General features: G+C 48.7%; 1 long non-coding RNA gene across 1 annotated transcript in view; it reads left to right on the top strand.

Moving 5' to 3' along the window:
• The window catches only part of LOC135822832 (uncharacterized), a 2,033-nt gene extending 1,293 nt beyond the window's left edge, over positions 1–740 (top strand). Inside the window, exon 3 of the long non-coding RNA XR_010554547.1 lies at positions 178–740. This is a non-coding gene — a long non-coding RNA (uncharacterized LOC135822832). The remainder of the gene's footprint in view (positions 1–177) is intronic.
• Positions 741–18,219: the final 17,479 nt, after the last annotated feature.

Below are 18,219 nucleotides of genomic sequence, written 5' to 3' on the forward strand. Positions count from 1 at the left end.
CGCAACACTGCAATCAGCGCTGCAATTAAAAGAGCACTGCATGGATTATTTTGACTAACTTCCTTTGCGTTTACTTGGTTGAGCCCGTGGTTTCATTTCTGTGTTCTGTCATGATTGGCCTCTGGAAATAATCAGAGTGGATGTCATTTTGCCATATATGTGTGCCTTGTGCGACAGGTTCAAGGCTAGATGCACTTCACATTCGGCGTGCGATCTCAGCGTCTGGGACCTGATGAAGTCTTGGTTGGATGATTATTCAAGCCTGATACTACTCGACACACCAATGTTCATGTCAATGTAATTTTTTCAGAGCTGCACTATTTACGTGTTGATGCTTACTTCGGTGTTAGCGTGTTTCCCCCGGATTGTTTCTATCATCATGATCGTGTGTTCTTGGGCTGAGCGAGCACATGCACAAGTGTGCAGCTATAACCCTGTGTATCTTTGGTTACACTTTGTTCTGCAATGCATGTACCTTGTAACATTATGTGCTTGCACTGCTTTGTCTGGCCTGCGTATTTCAGGACTATTCAGTGCATTAGACCCAGGTTTGTTTGGTTGCCGGATGACCTCTTGTTGCGTCGCTCTGTATTTGTATTCATCAATTTTTGGGCTTGAGAATTGAGCTGTTGTGTGGTTCCCAATATGAAAACATCATGCTGGTGCTCTGTGTTTCGATTATCGACTGTCGGAGCAGTCATGCATTTATTAGCAGAACGGTCAATACTGTAGTCTTTTCACGTGTTTGTCTTTTTTGTGTTTTCGCCGGGGGTATTAGCGGTAACGTTGCACACAGAACGGCAGTGTAGCATCACTGGACGACCCTGCCTCTGCATCTGACTTAATTTCCCCAGGATCTGGTGCAGTTACACCAGACAGCCACTTCCTGTAAACACGCAAACAGCAAAAGAAGAGATCCCGCAAATCAGGAAAAACCATTATGGAAAATATAGAGTAGATCATACAACATTCAATAATCTGGAGTAATTACAGTGAGACAAACACTTCAAACAGTGCTCTCTCTCTGTCTCTATCCTTCCAAAAATACTAGGGGTGAAACGAGTATCTATTTTGACCATCCGATCACTCATTCATAATATTCGATCGAGTATCCGATTATTTCGAGTATTTTCATCAACATTCAAAAGTGCTAAATTAGCCAGGCTTCAGGAACGACATGAGCCTCACGAAACCTCCGTCGCCAACAATCCCCAGAGGTCGCATATTCAGGCAGATCCAGTCCACCAGCAGGTTGGAAATTTGCGAGACCTCCGCCGCGTTGCACGGTGTTCGTGACTGCCGAACGCCAAACGCCAATATCGGGCGAGTTCCTTGCTCAGTTGTCACAGAGCTAGAGGCAGCAGGCTTGGAAAGGACGAAGGGATGGCTGTTTCTCAAATGATTCTGGAGGTTCGTCGTCCCTCCAGTGTAAGAGTAAGAGCTCTTGCAGTGGCTACAAATTACTTTGCTCTCCACCGGTTGCGAAAAGTGCTCCCAAACGAAAGAGCGTTGGGATGCCAGCTTCCCAACCTTAGTCTTCGACATAGCGAAAACGGTGAAAAAAAAGAAATTCTACTACTAGAGACTAAAAACGGAAACTGTCACACGACAACAACACATCGGTCACAGGAAGGAGTATCGAAGGGACAAGATCAAGTAAGTAACAAAACTACAATGCATCCACAAACTACCAGTAACTTACCGTTTGCTACACTTGCAGTTGAATGCAGCGCGAAGTCGCCGCGCGAGTATCCAACGTCTCTACATTGTACTTTTAGCTGTCGTATCTCACAGCTTGCCTTGCCGTGACCTGGAGTAAAGTCGATGATCGCGTCGTCCAAGTCATAAAATACTGACTCAAAGGTATGCATAATGCATGCAACCAGCGGCCACATTGTACGGGAAAAGTTTTGAAAGATCGATCGAGTACAAAATTTCGAGTACTCGCTCGTTTGAAATTTTCGAACGAATACTCGGATATTCGAACTAATCGTTTCACCCCTAAAAAATACCCTATGACAATTCCCTAGAATTATTTTATTTTATATTCTTAGGACATCATTCTGAACATAATAAATTCTTCCATGGGTCTTCAATCACCACGGAGAGCGAAAATATATCTAAGTCATGCAGTTTACGGGAGGTACGAGCTGTCATGGATATAGAGGCTGATATTGTGCCAGCGTGAGGGCAGAGACAGAAAGAAGACACTGATTTCTTGACTGACTGAACTCACCTATATATAATCGAATCCACAAGGAGCGCTCATACTTTGATCCATCAGGACGCGAAACATCTTCAAAGCACTCTCAAACACGGGGTTTTACTGTGGGCAGCCAATTTCACAGCCATCATGAAGGCACTCGACGACTACAGGAGTTTTGTAGAGGAAAGAACAAGGAGTAAAGAGCGACAACAATCGCTTGAAGAAAAAGCAAAGAAAAACTGCTGTCTCTCCAGTCATTTAGATGCTGTTGCCCTTGACATCTGGTTCCATCCAGAGGACGCGACTTTTGTTTGTCCCCAGTGCTCTCCGTTGCTATGCGTATCGAAGGAGCCGTGACGTCACACTTAACAGCCCCATTTACGTGTCTCAGCAAAACCACAGAAATCACCGACAAATGTTACACCTCATTACTACAACTGCCTACGACAACTATCGACGAAAGAATACTGCTCTCCACTTCAAACAACACCAACTCTGTACAGTTGACAACCATGCAAGAAGAAAACGACAGTTCGAGGAAAGGTACGTCTCTACCCAAAATGAATGGAACAATTTCAACTTCAACTTTACAAGCACGAACAGTAACAACAGCAAACACTTGATATTCGAACAATCTCCATCGTCGATCGCAACCGGAAATACTCAGTATCCATCCTCCTGCTCGTCAGGTCTACCTTCGTTACAAAGAACTGAAAAGTACTTCGTCTACAAGACTCGGGTCAATCAGTAGGTCCCTGAATGACCGTCGCGTTGTGACACGGGACAAAGACAAAGATGGAGACCAACGACCAACGACCAACGAGACGACACTACTAACGAAAATATGGGAAGTAAACGAAAAGAAAGAGATGGAGTGCCACCATTTGTAACTTACATTCCTTGTTCGAGTAACGTTGATGACATTGAAAACGATCTGCCTTTCTCTACTTTCTCACCATATGTAGGAAACATGATGAACTTCTCTTGTCTATTGAGAGTTCTGAACATGGTCTAATCTAACTTGCTATATGGATAAAGTCACCGTTGAACTACTCATAGACGAACACGACTACAAGTGGCGAGTCTAAAGAGAAGAGATCAAGAAAGTCATCCTTGAACGTTGTCTTCAAGTAGCAGTGAAGAGTAAAGAAGAACCGTGGCGTGGAAGGGCGGAGGGCTTTGACCGGATGGTGCAGCAAAGAAGTAACTCACTGTTTGAACTTTGGACTTTGACCTGAACCGCTACCGAACGATCCACACATGGCCACAGCTGGATAGCCAGAACGATAACTACTTCTGAGTACCGGTACTTGTAACAGAACAGGGGAGTGAATGGAATGATCCAGTCGCTAACGGGAGCAAATATAAATGAACCCATTATGACAACCAGATCCGTGCAGTACCTAGCGGATTTGTACCAGGCATGTGCACACCCGCTAGTTCTCAACCGTGTCACTCAGCCTGATGACCTAGCTCTGGAGTAGGCATAGTCAGTGGGCCAGTAACTTAGTCACAGTGTGCTATATCAGTGATACTAATGCTACATTGTAGGGGATTTTAAATAGACCTACAGCACATGATGTATTTTACTTACTGAGTGAATTGTCTGTTCCGTGAAATCTTTTTCAAACGTTGGCTGAGTGGACTGACTGGAATACGTAGGTCGCTGAGAGAAGGAGAGCGATATGCTGAACTTGGTATTCACTGGGAAAGCGTTATGCTGGACCTTTTACTCACTGAGAGAGCGTTATGCTAAACTTGTTATTCACTGGGAGAGCGTTGTGGCCACTACAGACTGGATTAGTAGTTGAGAGAATGAGTAACAATGACTGGAAAGGATAATGCACGACTAACAAAGGTAGGTATGAACTATTCAACAACACTAGAGGACGTTTACAAGAAATGAGAAAGGGACGGAGACGAAAACGAACAACTAACAATTGACTGTGCCGTGCGAAATGGACGACTGAGCGGTGCAGATAAAATAACGATGTAATCTAATGTTTGAACGAATCGTGCTTTACATGCATGTGGTAAATGGCAAGAGATGCAGCTCACTGTCTGGCAGACCACGGTCCGGACGGCAGTCTACTTACACATACTAATTCTGCCTTAGCTTTGTGCCTGTGTGCCTTAGCGAGACCTCCGACATCTCGTGTTTTCAGCACTACCAGAGTGCGTATGTCAGTGTGCTGTCACGTGATATGCTACACGTCTGCACGATGTCGTCCCGCTCTGCACAGACCGAGACCATAAAAGGTGTTGTTGACATTGGTGACAAGAATCACATTCACACATGTAGACTACACACATAATGAGGGACCTACCCCACTACCCCATTACCTCATAACAACACTACATGCAACCAATCACCATTCAATGCTACGCTCTTCTCATCAAATATGGACAAAGAGCTGATGACATCATGTCTTAGGGTACAGTCCCATACAGACCAGGGTGGTGTCGGTGTTGTCAATCTGATTGTCGTAAAATTAGATCAATTTTTATAACTGGTTGTTGCCAAACGTGGTCGTAGATAAACAGGTCTAATAGACTAGGACGATCGTGTAGGAGTGAAATGGTGTTTTGGAGTGCCGTTGCTGCTGCTGTTGTTATTCTTGTTTCAAATCTTTATTCTCACGATACTACGGCCAGTTGTTGAATTATTCTCACGATGACACCATCGCCAATAAGAGATAGATTTATGAGAAGGTGAGATTGTGGGTTAAACAGTTGGAAAGTGATTTACATCACTTTGAACTTTACAAGTATGGGAGAGGGTGAGCGCTGCAGGAGCAGATTGAGTTGATCAGCAGTGAGCAGATTTCTTGTTTGAAAGCAGGTCGGGAGGAGACGTCACGAATGCTAGCAGGGAGGGCATTGTAGCATTCTGGGGACTTGTACAGTGGGGAGTCTTTACAGCGATCGGTTCTGGAGGGTGGGATGTGCCAAGTGCGTGCGTGTCGAAGGCTGTACTGAGCTGTAATTTGAGCGGGGGTGTTGAGCATGCGTATGTGTTGTGGGGCATATTGGTATTTTATGGAGTGAGCAAGAGGGGTGAGTTTCACTTTACGGCGAGAGAACATTGTCGGCCATTTGAGCCGATGGAGCAGTGTTGAATGATTCCGAGGAGTGTAGAGGGGGAGACGGAGGCAGATTCTGGCCGCCTTGCGCTGGATTCGCTCAAGACGGTCAGGGGCTGCGATTGAGAGCGGGGTGACAGCAATGAATGCATATTCAATTATAGGCAGGATATATGTTTTGTAAATGAGAGAGTGATTTAGTGTGTAGAGTTGATTTGAGCCTAAAGAGAATATTAAAACATTTTACGGCTTTCTTCAGCACAAAGTTGTTGTTGTTGTTGTTGTTGTTGTTGTTGTTGTTGTTGTTGTTGCTGTTGCTTGTTGTTGTTGTTGTTGTTGTTGTTGTTGTTGTTGTTGTTGTTGTTGTTGTTGTTGTTGTTGTTGTTGTTGTTGTTGTTGTTGTTGTTGTTGTTGTTGTTGTTGTTGTTGTTGTTGTTGTTGTTGTTGCTGTTGCTGTTGCTGTTGCTGTTGTTGCTGTTGCTGTTGCTGTTGCTGTTGCTGTTGCTGTTGCTGTTGCTGTTGCTGTTGCTGTTGCTGTTGTTGTTGTTGTTGTTGTTGTTGTTGTTGTTGTTGTTGTTGTTGTTGTTGTTGTTGTTGTTGTTGTTGTTGTTGTTGTTGTTGTTGTTGTTGTTGTTGTTGTTGTTGTTGTTGTTGTTGTTGTTGTTGTTGTTGCTGTTGTTATGATCAGTCATCACCACTACACAAAGGTCGTTGACGCTGCAAATTTTATTCAAAAGAAATGAAATCTCCAAATTTTCGCCGTTGGGGCTTCATCAGGGAGTAAAATAATTATGAAATGAAACTGTCTCTGTAGCATACTATAATAGGGAAGCATTGAGACACTGGCACTACAGAAGGGAGGAGAGGAGAGCACGAGGCGTCATACATTAACAATATAAAAAGCCCCCTTAACACTTCTCTCACACTTCTCTCACGCTTCTCTCTCACTTTGTGTGACTGATTATCACCATGTAACCAGTATGCACCTCTTGTCCTCACCATTTTTTCATATTTTTTATAGTGCCAATGTATGACGCCTCGTAGAAGAAGGAGGACGGTAGCAAAGCAACAGGGAGGACAATTCAGGAGCAAAATTGACATTATTGTTGTTGTCTTTTCCTCTGGCTGTGATAGTGTGAATGTGCGGGCGGCGTGCAGGTATGAACAATTTCTGTCATTTCCTGAGCATTTCTGGAGATTGGGCTATTTTACTTGGTAGTATTCTTATCCCTGAAAACAGAGCGTATCTGTAAGATTGTATCCCTGGTGATGTTTGTGTCTTGAAAGCACATGTAAGTGGTACTCTTCAGGCACAATCTTCCTCAGCCTACTCAAGCTCAACTGATGAGGGGTGAATTCGCCGAAACACTGTGTATTGAGCAGGGAGTGGTGCTTTCTTGCACGTTTGCCGAGTCGAAGGTTCGATGGACTTCTCGTGTGCTCTGGATGGCTGCGGTGAGTCAGTCAAGTCAAGTCGGCGGAATAGCGCGAGCTCCAGTGTGGGAGCAACCCCATTCGTAAAATCCATTGCCGAAGTCGCAACCACTATTTCGTACTGTTGTGCCCGGCGCTGGCTTGCGACTAGCTGGTTTGGAGGTGACAGCGTTGTTGTTGTTGTTGTTGTTGTTTATTTATTGTACTCCGCATGGCAAACGGGCAGTTCTGCCCAATATTATGAAAGCGATGACAACCAGTAAGAAGAGTCAGAAATGAAGAGAAAAATAAATGAAAACAAAAATACGAAAATGGAAGTAGCAATGAGGGGAGGCAGGGTCAAGACGAGCAGAAAAATGGATCTCAAATTTACAAGTCGGGTCATCGTAGCATGACTCTATCGAGCTTCATCAGCAGGTTACGAAAGCCATTACATTTAACCGAAGTAAAATACGCGTAGCATGCGTTTGAATTCACGGACAGATACTATGGACTTCATACAGTCGGACAGGCCATTCCAGAGTCGGCAGCTGGTTCGAAGCGGTCCGCATGCGCCAGAAGCACTGTGGGCCAGGGGGAGTGGAAGGTTGCGTCCCAACTGACCTCGGTCATGCCTGTCAGCGGGCCTTGCAATACAATTCGGGACGACAACAGCTCACTGACGATTCCAGAACGGATTCTACAATGTCAGGAGTCGGAGCTTGCATTCCCCTCGTTCCAGCACTGGGCAGACACCCAGCCAGGGTGTCTGCCCAGGGGAAGAGTGTGGGCCAATGGGTGCTCATCGGCCACGCAACGGATGCAACGTTTATCCAGTTTGGCTACTGTGTTGTTGTTGTTGAAATTTTATTTTGTATGGCAGACCAAACGGGCAATGGTGCCCAATATTATGATGGCGATAAAGTAACGGCCGAGAGCCAAGGATACAACAAGCAAGCCTCCACGAAAGAGAGAAAAACACAGAAAACACAGACTGCAAATACTCAAAAAGAAAAAGAGAAAGGGAAAAAAAAGAAAAAAAGAAGAAGAAGAAAGCACAGTTGAGTCACAGTTGAGTCACGACTCTAAGTCCAAGCCTAGATGCTGGCTTACCATAAAAATACACCTTTAAAAGTCTCTTGAATGATCTATGGCAGGTGTTCCGCTGATCAGCGTACAGTCCTGGGAGAAACGCATTCGACGCATACAGAATGTCCGGTATGACAAGGGCAGAGTAATACAGCATCGCCTGCCGCACTGTTAGGCAGTACCGGATGTGGCGGAGGATCCGCAGCTTCATAGCCGTGCGTCGAACGATAGAGGTGACTTGCGGTGACCAGCGAAGATTTTCGTCCAGAGTGACTCCGAGGTAGCGAGACGTACTGGTCTGGGCAAGAGGCGTGCCAGTGCAAGTAATGTGGAGGTCGAGGTGTGCCTGCCGTCCAGCTTTGATTGCAAGCACTTGCGTCTTTCCGGTGTTGAGGATAAGCCCTTTGGCATCGAGTAGCCTGGCGCTGCGAATGACCGAGGGTTCTCGACGCCTTTTCTCACCGTCCAGGAGCGACACTGACTCACGCTGCTATCTGGTGTTCACGAGGTGTTTGTCGCGCTGAAAACAGAGCGTCTCTGTAAGTTTGTTTGCCCTTGTTGCTCTGTACTACGCACTACCTCGGTGGTGTTAAGCACATGTCAGCACACTGGGTGCATACTCCCGTAGTTAGTGGGTGTGGGTGTTTTAAAGTAGTTTTTTTCTCATTAGGATCTGTGTTGAGACGATGAGTGCACAAAGTACCAAACATTTCAGTGAGTCTGTAATTGTACGCAAAGTGTCCAGAGCAGCATATCTTAGAAGTTTTTTTTACTTTTCTCGCTGTACTCACTCTTGATATTGGTGGTAAATACAGACCTGGCAATGTGGCGGTAAATACACACCTGGCAATGTGGCGGTAAACACGCACCTGGCAATGTGGCGGTAAATACACGCCGGATAGTAAAAGAGTCATAAGAAGAAGAAGAAAACCGTACAAGCAAACAGGTTTGCAGCTTATTGCTTATTTCCGAAATTGGGTTGTCTTTTTGCTTTGACTCTTCCTTCATGGTGTTGTGAAAAGGGAGTCGGAGTCGTAAAATACCGGTATATTATGACTTCATGGTGTTGTGAATAAAACCGTTCTCAAGCAAACAGGATAGACCCAGCAACTGGGAAGAAAGTTATAGCGGCGGTTGACACTCAGCTGACACTCAGCAGCAGCCAACGAGGCTGAGGACGCTGCAGCATCGCTAAACTGGCTGTTAGGCTGACGGTGGCCGCGCAGGCTTGCAACTGTGGACCTGACCAAGCTGAATGCAAACACTGATCTGACATAAGCCATTACAACGCTGTGGGGCTCATTCCTTTTTCTCAGGCATCGTGCAGACCAGCCGCTTCAGGAAGGTGAAGGCAGCCTTTCCGGTGCCACCTGTCAAGACGCTCTCGTCAGGTGTATGTGAAGGCGGTCATAATGCCCGACCTGCTTTATGGCTCCTGCTGTTTTTCAGCCGCAATGCGAGAGGGTCAACTGAAACGACTGCAAACCACGCAAAACAGAGCCATCCGCTGTATCGATGGCAACCCGCCCCGGACAGCCATGCAGCCGCTGCTCACTGCTCACTCCCTGTACCGTGTCAGCGAGCTCTACAGGCAGAAAATATTGATCACCATCTGGCGGTGCATCAACGCCCGCACCAGCCCTGTGCTCGCCCAGCTTCTGACCCCGGCACAAGGCACCCCTACCCGCCATCAGCAGTCAAATGGCCTACTAAGCCAGGCAAACCGTAGCCGCCGCGGTCAGCGGAGATTTTCTGTTGCTGGTGCTCTGCTGTGGAACGCTCTCCCTGGTGAGGTCCGCACAATTACCCGGCTACCTGAGTTTAAGCATGCATGTGTACCATACGCCTGTAGGGAGTAGTTCGAGTTGCTGCTGATTGCTCTGCTCTCCCTCCCCGTGCAGTTCAGTAACCCGCACGTAGTATCACAGATACATCGTATTCTCTCTCTCCCCCCGTTTACCCGCAGTTATTAGTATCCTATTCTCTTACTATGTGCTTCCATAGCTTTTACTATGTTCTTCCATAGCCACTTCTAGGCTAAGCCTTCGCCGTCATTTTATTGGGTCGTCATCCCGTTTGAATGTGCGAAGTGAAATAAAAACCAACCAACCAACCAACCAACCTGTGGCGCTGAAAACCAGGGGCACAAATGATGCTCTCTCGACTTCTCAGGCGCGTTCTTCATAACAGCGACGCTTCTCACCTTCACTTTGCGCGTATGTGGAGGGTTGTTGGTTGGTTGGTTTTTATTTCACTTCGCACATTTAAACGGGATGACGACCCAATAAAATGACGGCGAAGGCTTAGCCTAGAAGTAGCTATGGAAGAACATAGTAAAAGCTATGGAAGCACATAGTAAGAGAATAGGATACTAATAACTGCGGGTAAACGGGGGGAGAGAGAGAATACGAGGGCAGGGACTGAGCCGAGTTTGAGGCAACATGGGGATTGAAAACCCGTAAATCGAAAAAGGTGCGCTTAAACTGGCTGCCCCACACTCCACTGGCAGTAACATGAAGGCGTGCGCCATCGTCGCGGATGGCTGTGCGGTGGTGAAGCTGTTCTCCGGTAAGGGGTTGCAGCCCTGGCTCCACGGCCACATCCTTCGCGACTGTGCGCAGAAACGAGGCAGTGGTGTTGCGCAGTTCGTTTTGCCGCATGGCTGGGTATCCTCCCGTAGAGCAGCTCAGGGCATGCCATGCGTCCAATCTCTTGCAGCTCAGGGCATGCCATACGTCCAATCTCTTGCAGCTCAGGGCATGCCATACGTCCAATCTCTTGCAGCTCAGGGCATGCCATACGTCCAATCTCTTGCAGCTCAGTGCATGCCATACGTCCAATCTCTTGCCGACTGCGCACGTGGACGGCAGCCTTGCGCAAATCCAGCCGTAATGCAGGGCAAGTCACACAGTACCTGTGACGATGATATTGAGACCCATTTAGTATTTACCTCTCTACTAGTACTTGCTGATTATGATTATTGTTCTCTTTCTTCTTTTTTCCCTTCTGGTTTAGTCATTACACTTATTTATATTATTTGGTGCAATACTAGCGCCCCTTTCTCGCACCAAATTATTCTTTTTGCTACTTGACCATGCAACCCCACCCCCTTTTTTTCGATGCCAGGTTGCAACGCTAACGCCGAGACCCCTGGTCGGTCGAGTTGCTCCCTGTACATCGGCACGTCGTCCCTACATCCCCTGTGTCTTGTCTTGTGTTTGTCTCCACATCTCTTTGTAGGGCTGTGTTCCCAATAAAAAATAAATAAAATAAAATGAAAAAGCGCAGCACGGAAGGCACCCTTGTGCAGCGTGAAGCTATGTCGCTGTAGTGGTCGGCACGTAAGCCAGCCCTTCATGACGACACGGAAGTGAGACAATGGAACGCTCTTGCTGACCAGGCGCCATGCGGTCTGTGAGGGCCGGAAGTAGGTGCTCGCTGATGCATGCTTCCAGTGGGGAAAAGCTATCCGCAGTGTCGGGCACGGCTCGGGCTAGGAACGACCATTTATGGCGCAGTCCATGCGTGAAGGCCGCATACGCTGCTTGTGGCTACGTCATGGCAAATGTGGTTAGGGTCTGGACTTCCTGGCACCACTGGGCAACTTTGTCATCTGTTTTATGCCTGGCAGAAGGCAGGAGTGCCTAATGCTGCACTAAGGTGTCGGTCGCCATCCGTCTTCACTATAATGTCGGTGTCGCCAAAGAGCTCCTGGGTCTGCCTAGCGTGATCCGGCTTCACTAGGAGAACGGTTTTCCTAGGGTTCGGGAAGTACTCATACGAAGGGTCATGGAGTGCGAGGACTTCCCACCACGCTCTCGGGTTGGCGAGCCGTTCCCACCGGCTGTCGAATGGGTCTATGCCCGTTTGAACTTGCGAATCAAAATAAATACAAACAAACAATCATCGGCAAACCACCCCTGGATTGCAACTGGGATTGTGACCTTCTGAATCAATGGGACTGTGCCAAGAGCGTACATCGCCATGGCCAGAAGGTCCCCTTGGATGGTACATTCGCATGGGGGGATTAATTCACCATCCACGAACAGGCGTGATGATGACGGATAGATGTTGATAGCGATGATGGCAAACTCAGAGCAGGTGTGACGGATGTTTTGAAGGCAGACATTCCTGTTCAGGCGGTTAAACGCATTTTATGCGTCAGCAAAGAGGACTCCTTCTGGTTCTGGGTCGTTGTAGACAGACCGCATGGAGTGCATGGCTGCTTCTATGCCGCATTCTTGACCTGCACACTGAGTCCACAGAGTTGTAGATACCCAGTCACCGCTTCCACGGCCGGGCCGACAACGTGCATTACAGCTTTGCCGATGATGCGGCGAGCCACCTCGCCAATTCCAATAGAGCGGACGCCGGGATGCTTATCAAGTGGAATGACGCGGCTAGCAGTGTAGGCCTCTACACAACATGTAGGGCCGCTGGGTCAACGTAGCTGTACACGATGCGTCGGGCGTAGCTGGCCAAGATGCGTCGGGCGTAGCTGGCCAAGATGCGTCGGGCGTAGCTGGCCAAGATACGTCGGGCGTAGCTGGCCAAGATGCGTCGGGCGTAGCTGGCCAAGATGCGTCGGGCGTAGCTGGCCAAGATGCGTCGGGCGTAGCTGGCCAAGATGCGTCGGGCGTAGCTGGCCAAGATGCGTCGGGCGTAGCTGGCCAAGATGCGTCGGGCGTAGCTGGCCAAGATGCGTCGGGCGTAGCTGGCCAAGATGCGTCGGGCGTAGCTGGCCAAGATGCGTCGGGCGTAGCTGGCCAAGATGCGTCGGGCGTAGCTGGCCAAGATGCGTCGGGCGTAGCTGGCCAAGATGCGTCGGGCGTAGCTGGCCAAGATGCGTCGGGCGTAGCTGGCCAAGATGGGTCGGGCGTAGCTGGCTAAGGCGTAGCATAAATCATCGGATGCAGCATTGAAGGAGGTGCACATCCAGCGCCTGGCGACAGCCTCTAGGCCTTATGGGCCGGCGGATCCTTGCGTGTACAGGGCCGCTTGGCGCGGGGCGTTACTGTTCAGAGCGGAGACCAAAACCGGATGAGGTGTGGAGGCAGGGGTTCCTTCACTATCAGCGGCTTCATGTGCGGGCTTGGCATTGGGGTGTTTGTCAAGTAGCACGTCTCGCACTTTACTGTCCTCCACTCGCTCGTCGAGGGACAGGGCTCCACAACTGCTGAGGTTGGGTAGCATGCGGAGGGCAGCGCCTGTCTTGCCTGCGTAGATGAGGGATGAGAATGAGCGGGCGTGATAAGTTGACGTTCCAGGAGTCTTTTGAGACTTCCTGGCTGCTTCGTGTAGTTGTCCGTGGATGGTGAGTGCTTCACGCATCATCTCGCTAATATTTCCCTCGCACCATAGCGGCAGACGGCGCTGAAGGCACTCCACGTGAGCCTGCTTAGACACCTCCTTGAACGGCTGTTGACGGATCAGGTGTGGTGCTAGCATGGCGGCTTTGATGCAAAGCCCTTCGCCTGCAGCTGAGTCTCCAAAGCTCTTGAACAAGGAGCTGATGGTAGTAACAAATGAGGAATCCAGTTTGCCGAGCGGGATGGCAAAGAGGTTGGGTTGTAAGTGTACTGATTTCTCATATGCTGTATTGACAGCCTGGACATGGTACTAATAACCTACCTGGTAACTCCGGCTTCAGCTCTTCTACACCTTTCCGCTCATCAAACAGAAGCACATCATGAAACACGTCATGGCATTGATGCACAATATGTGGCCGAGGCACTGGATGGGCTGCTAGGGGCACATTCGCCAAGTCGTGATTCTTACCTGCCTATAGAGATTCCGGCTTTGGGTGGCCAAGTACCACCACGCAAAGATAGCAATGCCGTGGCAAGTGCGGCTGAATCGGTGGGCTCCGTTGTATATAGCAGCCTGCCAGATGGTGAACCAATAGATAGTGTCCCTCCCTCTTTTCATCTCGGGAGCCTCACCGCAACCGATACCTGTGCACTGATTGATGCAGACTATGAACAATGCGCTCAATACCGTCCCATTACTTTCCACGTTCCACGGGAGAAGATCGGGCGGCGATTCATTACATTTCTTTCCTAATATTACTCCTGTTTTGGTGATTGTGGATCCTACCAGCAGAGTGCCTTCAATATTGCTGCAGTGTTTCAAGCCCTACTGTTACAGAAACCGAAAACTGACTCCTCCGTGTTTGCGAAGCTTCGGGAGCGCAGACTTGGGCAATAGGCAAGTGGAGATCTTGCTGACTTGATGAGAGAAGCAGGCACCATTCAGGATTGTAAGCGCCTTGAGTCTGATTCTAAAAACCGAGGTAGTGTTGACCCCGCTAGGCCTTGCAGACAAGGTCACGGCTGGGAAGCTTACAGCTGCTCTCAAAGTATGATCGGACGATGAGGGTGGCCGTTTGCATGCCCTTGACGACACAGTGATGGATGTACAGTCCGAGATATCCTAAAGGACAACCACCCGTCACCAGAGCCGATCGACGAGGCTGCTCTCATATCTGGCGCGCCTCCGCCGCCTCCGCACTCCGTATACTTTAGTGGCTTAGGGCGGGAGGCGATCCGAAAAGCAGCCACTCATACACAAGGTGCTGCTGGTGCGAGCGGTGTTGACGCAGAGAATTGGAGACATATGTGCTCCAATTTCTCGACTGCTTCAGATGCACTGCCTGACGCTTTGGCGTCTTGTGCTCGAAGGCTGGCCACGGCCTACGTGAACCCAGACTCACTGGCTGCATTTACAGCTTGTCGATTAATAGCATTTGATAAGATAAGCGCCCTGGCGTAAGGCCCATATGAATAGGCGAAGTATCTCGCAGGATAATAGGCAAAGCAATTCTCCAGGTTGCTGGTCCTGAGGTTCGCGAAGCCGTGGGTTGTGACCAGCTATGTGCCTGTCTGGATTGTGGGTGGGAGGCGGGCGTGCACGCGATGCAGACAATATTTTCCCGCCCTGATCCTGAGGGCATTTTTGTTGGCCGATGCATCTAATGCATTCAACAAATTGAATCGTCAAGTTGCTTACTCAATGTTCGCCATTTGTGCCCACCCTTGGCCACAGTCCTGATCAATACCTACCCTTGGCCACAGTCCTGATCAATACGTGAACCGGCCCATGTATACATTGATGGGGAATCGTGGTATTCTATCACAGGATCTAGGAGGGTACCACACAAGGTGATCCCCTCGCGATGCAAATGTACGCTCTGGGCATATTGACTCTTATTCGGCAAGCGGCTTGCGCTGACACTGTTCAATCGTGGTTTGCTGATGACTCTTCCGCGGCTGGCCATCTATGTCGTTTGCGACGGTGGTGGGACGTCCTCACCAAGCGAGGTCGTGCTTTTGGCTATTTCGTCAATGCCAAGAAATCTGTGTTGGTTATGAAAGAAGAGTGCTTGCTTGAGGCAAGGAATCTTTTCCAGGACACCGGCGTTGAGACCACCTCAGATGGAGCACGTTATTCAGGTGCCGCAATTGTTTCAAGTGCGTTTAAGTATGTAATAAATGTAGAGCCGAAGGATTTATTGCAATTGCATACCAGGACCTCGGTTTTTATAAGTGGTATGTAATTGCAATAAATCCCGAGGCTACTACATCTATTATACATATGTTGACCTTCACTGGCCCTAAAAAGGAGTATTTTATAAACAGAATTTACTGGCTCTAGTGGTATTTTATAAACAGTATTTATTGGGTCAAAAGCCAATAAATACTGTTTATAAAATACTCCTTTTTTAGGGAAAAGTGGAGTGCTACATGGAAAAGTGCAGTGGTATTTATTGAGTCAATGCAAATTTATTTGAATTCGATACGGTTGAGGGTGTGGTCACTAATGAATGTGGGTATTTATCAACAGTCAATAGATAGAAGAATATGTCAAGTCAAGGGTAGACAACTGGGTGCGGGAGGTAGAGCGATTGGCGGTGATTTCGCAGACACAGCCTCAGACGGCATATTCTGCCTTTACCTCGGGATTACGGGGGAAATGGACTTTCCTTTGTTGAGCAATGAGTTGACCGGAGCATTTGCTGGAGCCGCTTGAGAATGCCATACGCAACAATTGTATCTCAGAGCTAACCTGCCGTGCGTCCCTAGGCAATGTTTTACGTAGCGTATTTGAGCTTCCTTGCCGCCTGGTAGGATTGGTCCTCATCAATCCAAGGACCTTGAGCGCATAGTTTGCTTCTTCCACCTGCATCACAGAGTCGCTCACCAACGGGATTTGGGCTGGGGAGAGGACCCTCGGAAGTGCCTTGACTTTATTCAGTAAGGCTAAGGCTGACGTCAGGGCGGCGACACGTCGGGCACAAATTGCTGGGATGGAGGCGGTGATGAGCAATTCTTTCGAGGCCCTGCGCAACAGTATTGAAGTTGCGCAAGAGAAGGGATCGTCGAGCTGGCTAACGTGTCGCCCATTAAGGTAGTATGGCTTTAGTCTCAGCAAGCAGGAGTTTTGAGATGGGTTGTGGAACTTGTGCCTCCGGTATGGGTGGACACCTGCAAGGCTTCCATCCCATTGCTCCTGTGGCCATGAAGCCAATGTGACGCACTCGCTTTCCTGTCTGCATGGATGTTTCCCGTCGATAAGACATAACGCTATCCGGGACACAACTACCCAGTTGTTTGATCAGGTGTGCTCCAATGTCTCCATTGAACCTGTGTTGTAGCCGCTGACTGGCTAGCAGTTGAGGTATCGTACTGCTGATGTGGAGAGCCATGCATGACTGGATTTGCCTGTCAGTGGTTTGTGGGGCAGTCGATTTGAGCCAACTCTTCTTGATGTTCGGCTGTTCAACCCATATGCTCGCTCAAATCGATCTGCACCACGTGCCACTGTGCTCCGACGCCACGAGAAGGAGAATAAACGCCATTATAAGGAATGTGTCAGGAACGTGGAGCAGGTATCTTTCGTTCCAGTGGTGATGTCGGCAAGTGGAGGGATGGGGAAGGCGGCATCGCCATCGTACGCAAGGGTGGCCGCTCTTCTGGCAGCAAAGAAGATCGAGCAGTATTGTCACGTCATGGCCTATGTTCGATCGAAGTTGTCTTTCTCGCTACTTAAGTCTTGTATTATGGGTCTTCGAGGTAGGCAGGCAGCTGTTCGGACATCCCGTTGTTCTGGAGGCTGGTGCTTCGTCTGCTTCGCTAGCTGTGTCGGAGGCTCAAGTTCCTGTCTAAATTCATGGATTTCATTGATACGTTTTTTGAGGAAGTTTACTTATCTATGCTGATGCCTCTTGTGTACTCCGTGTGCGGCTGGTTGGGTTCTTTTCTTTTGCTTTGAGTTCTTTTCATTTGCTTTGAGTTCTTTTCATTTGCGTTGAGTTCTTTTCATTTGCTTTGAGTTCTTTACATTTTAAAATTGTTTTGGAGTTTAGTTGCATTTCTATCATTGATAAAGATGGTATTTTTGCCCGTACAAGAGGCTTGAGACACTGAGCCCTGGGTATGCGGTACACACATGCTGCAGCGCGCTGGTTGCATCGGATCAAGCGCTGTTCTGTACGACCTGTTGGCGCAGTCGCCGGTCAATCCACTGGATTTCCATGTTCACGACAGCACTACTACTACATTGTACTACATTAGGGAGGTTTAGTCCCACGTAATCCGTGGGTACTTTACGTGGGTGTACCACGTGATACTCAGTGACCCACGTACAGACGTTTTCTGATTCACGACATGCCGTGTATGGAGGCTCACCCACGTTCCGCCAGAACGTGGGTGAAAATTAGAATGGAGCGCATTGTGCAAGCTGTGAGGGTGCTCAGCTGAAGAAGTTTCCGAAGCACGAAATCAAACTATTCGATGAGCTTCTTAGGCCCGGGTAGCTTCGTCTTTGACCAGGTTTGGGCCTTTCGCTTTATGCTTTTGTTTGTTCCGTGTGACTAAACACAACATTGCAACGTGGGTGCCCTTCATCCACTTTACGTGGATCACCCACGTACGCGTTTCCGTTACGTGGGAACTAAACCTCCCTATTGTAGGAGTTGTCGTGCATGCCAGCCAGCTCACACGTCTAATAGGCGATTCACACGACAGGCAAATCCACGTTTACAGGAAAGTCACCATGGAGATATTCCTGCGGGTGACCAAAATTTGCCCGCGGGAATCAAAAGTGTCCATGGCCTTTTTGCTCGCGGATGCACTCATCTGCGGGCACTTTTACAGTTATGAGGCTGTGAGGTCGTACTATGGTACGGTAGTCTTGAACCCTGGTTGTTTGGCCTTTGTTTTTGGGTACTCATTCCAAATCACCACAGTAACGCCGTATACTCACCGGATACTCGCGGGAGCTCTGGCCGCCACCCGCGGCCGTGTGAACTGCGGCCTCACGTTTCACTTCCTGCGGGCACTTGACAAACGTGGATTTGCCTGTCGTGTGAATCGCCTATAAGCCCTGCACGCGCAGATGTCCAGCACACGTACACACGGCCTGTATGGT

The sequence above is a fragment of the Sycon ciliatum genome, chromosome 8, assembly GCF_964019385.1.
Source record: "Sycon ciliatum chromosome 8, ocSycCili1.1, whole genome shotgun sequence".
Taxonomy (NCBI): Eukaryota; Metazoa; Porifera; class Calcarea; order Leucosolenida; family Sycettidae; genus Sycon; species Sycon ciliatum.